Below are 5,704 nucleotides of genomic sequence, written 5' to 3'. Positions count from 1 at the left end.
CCGGCACGGCTGGGGTGACGGCCGAGGGGCGCGGTGGGGAAGGGAGCGCAGCGCGGCAGGGAGGCCTGTCGGGCGGCCGCCGCCGTGCTCAGCCGCTCCCTTCGGGCCTGGCGTGCGGGCAGGGTCCGGGGGCGTCACGGGCTGAGCGGAGCCGTGAGGGTGGTGCGCTGGGGGTCCGTGGTGGAGCCGGGGGATGTGCCGACGCCGCCTGTCCCCGGGGTGGGATTTGGGTTTTATCCTGCCGGCCCTTCGGTGGTGCAGGCTGTGGTAGAGCTGCCTGGGTCTGGGGGCGAGCCGGGAGTCAAAACGGCGTTAACGGCTAAATGAAATCCGAGGAGAACGGGGCTGCGGAGGGGCGGGCTGCTCTGGTGCATCGGCTGCCTGTGCTGACTGAAACTCCTGGGCGGCGAAGCGTGTACAAACGTGTGCGAGTCGCAGTGGTGGAAGCGTGTCCTCAGAAGAGCAGCGCCCTTGAGTCGGCACCTTTTGTCACCGTAGGCAGGCGGGGGAGGCCGCGGAGGCTTCATGTGGGCGGCTGACAAAGCGCTGGATGGGTCTGCCTCCCTGGTGCCTTCGGCTGTGGTCTAGCGGCCTATTTGGCTGCATTCACTTGTTCGGTTTTGGTTGGTTTTTAATGGGATGAAGCTGGCGGTTTTTATCACTGAGAAACTGGTAGTTCTTTGCATGCTGTGCTTTATTACTAGGAGAGGAGACCGGAGAAACCAGTAGCTTTGTGCAGCTTGGTCTGTCACTGGCACAGCTGGCGGGGGTGGCAGCAAGATGGAGAGATGGGAGCAAGATTGGGCTGGCTGGCCAAGTGTGCAAAAGGGTTGGTTCAGTCGGTGCTGGAAGACGTGCAGAACTGCCCTGCATCAGCCAGAGAAGTACCGAATTTAGAACGTGTCCTGGAAAAGGCCGTGTGTGCAGCCAACTTCATTTGAGCTCCTGGGCAGATGCCGGATTCTTTCCAAGAACTTGGAGCAGAGCATGGAGGTTTCCTACAGCAGCCAGGTCCATCCTGTAAGTAGAAGAAAGTGTTGCAAAGTTTTCCTCTGTACTAAGCCACGGTCTCTCACAAATAACAAATCAAAGTGTATTTCTGAGTACTAATTTACATTGCAGCTCTGGCACCTGGACTTTTGGTATATTAATGGACACTTGTATTACTTCCATTTGTAAGGAAAAGAATTTTTTTCCACCCAGTTCTAGACATGTGAGAGCTTCACAGACAAGACCAGCTTGTTTTCAGCATTCAGAAGACTTTGCTAGTTCTTGATTTTTGTGGAATCCAGTTGATGCTTGAATAACAACTCGTTTTTCATTTTCTATGAAACCACCTTTGGGCATCGCTTCTGTTGCCTTTTATTTAATTTAATTTGCCTATTTATTTAATTAGAACACATTGCAAAGGGAATTGTGGCGAACTTGCGGTTTGTCATCCCATGTGAACAGCTGATGAATAAAAGAAAGTGTTGCTGCAGTATTTGAAAGTATATGTATTTATGAAGAGATACTTTCTATTATGACTCTAAAGGCAAAGTTCACATTTTGTTGATGAACATTGTGCATTTTGTGTGTCAGTATGTGTAGTTTTCAGCAGAATGTCAGAAGCCAGGCACAGTTATGCTGATCAAGAGACAGAAAAGCTAATTGCTTTCTGTTAACTGCTTTTATGTTGTGATTAACATGGTGCAAGGTTGTGCAATGTGGGGAAAAAAAACCAGCATCCAGTTCATGCTAGATAAAATTTCAGTAAATTCTGCAAAGCAAAAATATGTTTTTCTCTCTGTTGAACTGGTACGATACACAGAGACAGAGGCTTAACAAGTGTTCAGTGTAATAGCCCAAGTGGTCTAGTTTGTCGTTTTAATCTAGCAGAAAGACTCCTGCTGCTTTAAGACCCTGGGGAGACAGAGGGGAATTAAATGAAAATTGAGTAAAAAGAAAGAGATCTTTCTATTCTTAAAGGCAACTAAATGTCTTCTTTCAAAAAAATGTTGGGCTATAAACGGAACTTTGTAGTATTTGCCTTCCTGAATTTCATTCTAGCTATTTCTACAAGGAGATGGTTCATTAGAAATTATAAATGAAATAAGGACATCAAACTGAAGTGTAATAAACCCTTATAAGGATATGCTCCTTCCAGAATAACATAACCACAGTTGTAGTTTAATCCTCTGTAGTCCAAGAGATGCCCTTGGTTGTTAGTACTCTGGGCATACCAGGCTTGCAGAGAGAGCACCTGTGTGAGGAAGCCGAGGCATGCCTGTTAAGAGTCGCAGCAGCAACATGCGCAATATTCCTCTAACAGTTATAATTCTGTTGCCACGGAGATAATGACTTATCCCATGTCATTATTGATCTATCAACAGTAAGAGCAATTTTGCAGTCTGATATTGTTTAGCAAATAGAGTAACATCTGCTGAACACTGAAAAACTGCTATAAATGTTAGAAAGTATCTCTGCAGTCTGTGTACTGAGTTAAATAAAAGTACCTGAATTTATAGTTTCTCACTGTAGTTTTGTGAGACTGGCCTGTGAGATAATATTAAGCTTAACAGAATGCTTTTTAAGAAAATATTTAGTATGGTCAAATGCTTTTGGATTATGCAATATGCAGCACTCTATTAGTGGATAAACACTTTTCCCTACTAATTAGGCTTAGAACAATTAGCCCACGTACACTCTAGAAACAGAGATAATTATTTGTTACCTGGTCCAGTTTTCTATCAGTCTAAGTGAAACTTCTTGTATTTTCCAGATAATGATTTAAATCATCTGTTCAGAAGAAATATTAATGGGACTCCTATAAGACTCCTGACATTTTGCTGATGTTCCTGTTAGAAGACCTATCACCTCATTTTGAAAGCAGTAATAAAAGCGCCAGTATTCAAACTGCAGGGCTTAAATGCTCACAGTTAGTCACAAATTAGGCTACTTCCAGGCATTCTGCTGCTAAACAGAATTACTAGTTATGAATTGGTGGTTTAAGATTTTTATACAGTGCAGAAGAAGCTAGACATCTAAGAATGTGATACTGTCAGCAGAAAGTTTTTTGTTTGGTTGGTTTTTAAAAAGGGGAGGGCTAAATTAGCTGGTGAGAAAGATCAGAAGAAAAGTCTCATTTCAGCTTATCGGAACAGGACACCTCTTTGTGTCCAGCTCAGATATGTGTGTGTCTTTCTGACTTGTGATAGTGCCTGGAAATGAAGTCCCTTACTGCGCCTTAACAATTGAGCTCTACTTAGGTGGTTTTATTGTGTCTTGAAGCTTTTTAGTGGGATGGCTTCAGCTCCAGCTGTTCTGCACGCCAGGTAAATAATTTCAGCATACCATCAAGGCAACATCTGGCAGTGCCAACATATCCTCAGTTTTGAGAGCATTAAGAATGTTCTGAATGTGCCTAAAGTTCTGGACTGCACAGTTAAAATTTGTGTGGGGTGCCTAAATTGTGAGTGCTGAAGAAATGTCTGTGAAAAGTTCCTGCTTATTTTGAAGATGTGCTAGTTTGAAAAAGCTGCGCAACAAGCAGCAGAAATGAGAAGTGCTGTGGGGGTTTTACTGGCGTGGAAACTCAGGTCCCATGGGAAACTGGTATTTTGGAATCTGAACTGTATCTAATATCCTGTTTTGGATCTAACCTGGAGACCTATTAGCAAGTTTGTTTCTGAACTAGATCGGTAATTAAACAATATTCATGGATTTATAGTGTATTCCCGAGAGGGTGTTTGCATTAGCTTTAAAATACAACAGTCCATTTCATAAATGACAGAGATGAAGAATAGGTACAAAATGACGCAAGTTGGTTTAGCTGATGGGTGACCTACATGATCTAAGGCAGTTTTTTGCCTTAGATCATGTAAGGATGCCTTCAGCAGAGAGAGGTCATGCTAATAACCAAAGGAAAAATGTCTGAGCCCCACATTTAACAAATAGAGTGGAAGATCATGTTCAAGCTTGAATGGGGAACTTTAAACGAGACACTCTTTAGACTTCAAGCTTGCTTCTTAATGATACTGATCTCAATATATGCCTCTTTGTAGTAACACTCTGCTTTGTGAATTGTGAAGCTGTCCTGGAGCAAGGACCACGTAGTATGGCCTTTGTAATTGAGGAGCAGGATTATTCTTGGGGATAAGCAAGCTTCTTGCAACTGTTCTGCCTGACCATAGTCTGTTAAACCCTTGTTCCTTATTTGCAGATGGTAGTGATGCTTGAGTCTTTCAGTATTACAGAGGAAGCATAATTTTATATACATCTAACTTATATGCAGAGCCGAGAAATGTTACCTCTACTGAAAACACCTCTTGCCCCTTTTCACCCAGGAGTTATGAATGCCAAAATCTTTCATGGGCCTGAAAAAAGACTGGACAAACTCAAGAAAGTAAAATTCTCTGCTAAATTCAAAGATACGGTTATTGGATCAAGTCTTGAGCCATAGAAAGATAGGGACTGGGATTATATATATAACTACATGCATGTCCTGTTCTTTCATTCCTGTGCATTCACTTTTGACCAGTGTTGCAGAAACAGGGTCCTGAGGTTCTGATTTAACTTGGTATGGTAATTCGTACAAATTGTAATTTACTTAAAATGCTGGAAGTGTCTTCTGCTTTTTTGTAATTGTGGGAAAACCCCAGGGCACACTCTGCCCGTAAGAAAGAATCTTGCGCCCCAGTTAAGTTCTACTGGCATACTCTGGGTATAGCTACGATGACAGGAGTGCTTTTGTTGGCTTAGCTTGTTTTACGAACGTGCAGTTGCAGTGAGGCAAGAAAAGCTCCGATTAGCGCGTATTTCGTGTCCACGAGGGGGCTCTGACAGCTCAGGTCTGGCGGCTGGTGATCCCCGAGTTACACACTTCACTAAAATGGCAGGCTGTAGTAACTGAATGCTTGTTGCCTCTGGGAGCGATTACATCTGTTCTTGTTCAGCACTTTTGAATTCCCTTATCTATTCTATATAAAGTTTAAAAAAAGAAATTACAGTAAGGTATTTTTCTGCCTCATGTTGAGAAATACATCTCATGTTATGAAAACTTGCCTCAACTTTAATAAACAGCACAGGCCATTTGATCTCTGTGGCAGAAGACAGTACCAAGCATATGTCATCACACATGAGTTTCAACTGTATGAGGTATTTTTCTAATTAAAAATTCAAGAGTTTTGCACACATCGGTGTATTTGTAAAGTAGATGGAATTGTTATGGAGAATCTTAATTAAAAGTTGTTTGTTTTTTTTTTTAAATCTTAGTATTTTTAAACTTGGGAATATAATATTTCAATAAAGATTTTTTTTTTCATCACGCACCCTTTAGTCTTTCAGTTTTTTCTAGGAATGTATGTACACATTTTAACACATTTTTAAGTTCTCGTAACATTCCTTTGAAAAGGAACTATAGTCTAGCCAATGCTGTGACCCTAAATCACATGAATTGCTGTTGCTTATCTTTGCTTGACAAATCTGTATTAAAGTAATTCTGGGGAGCCTGGAAGCTTTTCGTTAAAATATTAGTCTTCAGTTGCTAGTGTTATCAATGTGATTTTATATTAGATGTAATATAAATAAGCTCTCATTACTGTAAAATGTTGAGGGTAATTCTTAGCTATATACCGCATGCTTGTGGAAGTGCAGAAGTGATACTTTAAAGCAGGGATGAAAAAAAGCTTAAGCGAGTAACTAAACTAAAATTAATCATTGCAGT

The 5,704-nt window shown here is 41.8% G+C and overlaps 1 long non-coding RNA gene across 1 annotated transcript; it reads left to right on the top strand.

Moving 5' to 3' along the window:
- Positions 1-11: 11 nt before the first annotated feature.
- On the top strand, positions 12-5,290 carry LOC103900189. The gene is made up of 3 exons (XR_657658.2): positions 12-162; positions 705-1,020; positions 2,762-5,290. It is a non-coding gene; the product is annotated as an uncharacterized LOC103900189 (long non-coding RNA).
- The last annotated feature ends 414 nt before the right edge of the window (positions 5,291-5,704 follow it).

This window comes from Aptenodytes forsteri, unplaced genomic scaffold, assembly GCF_000699145.1.
Source record: "Aptenodytes forsteri isolate BGI_AS27 unplaced genomic scaffold, ASM69914v1 Scaffold193, whole genome shotgun sequence".
NCBI lineage: Eukaryota > Metazoa > Chordata > Aves > Sphenisciformes > Spheniscidae > Aptenodytes > Aptenodytes forsteri.
This window is presented reverse-complemented; position numbering and strand designations above follow the sequence as displayed.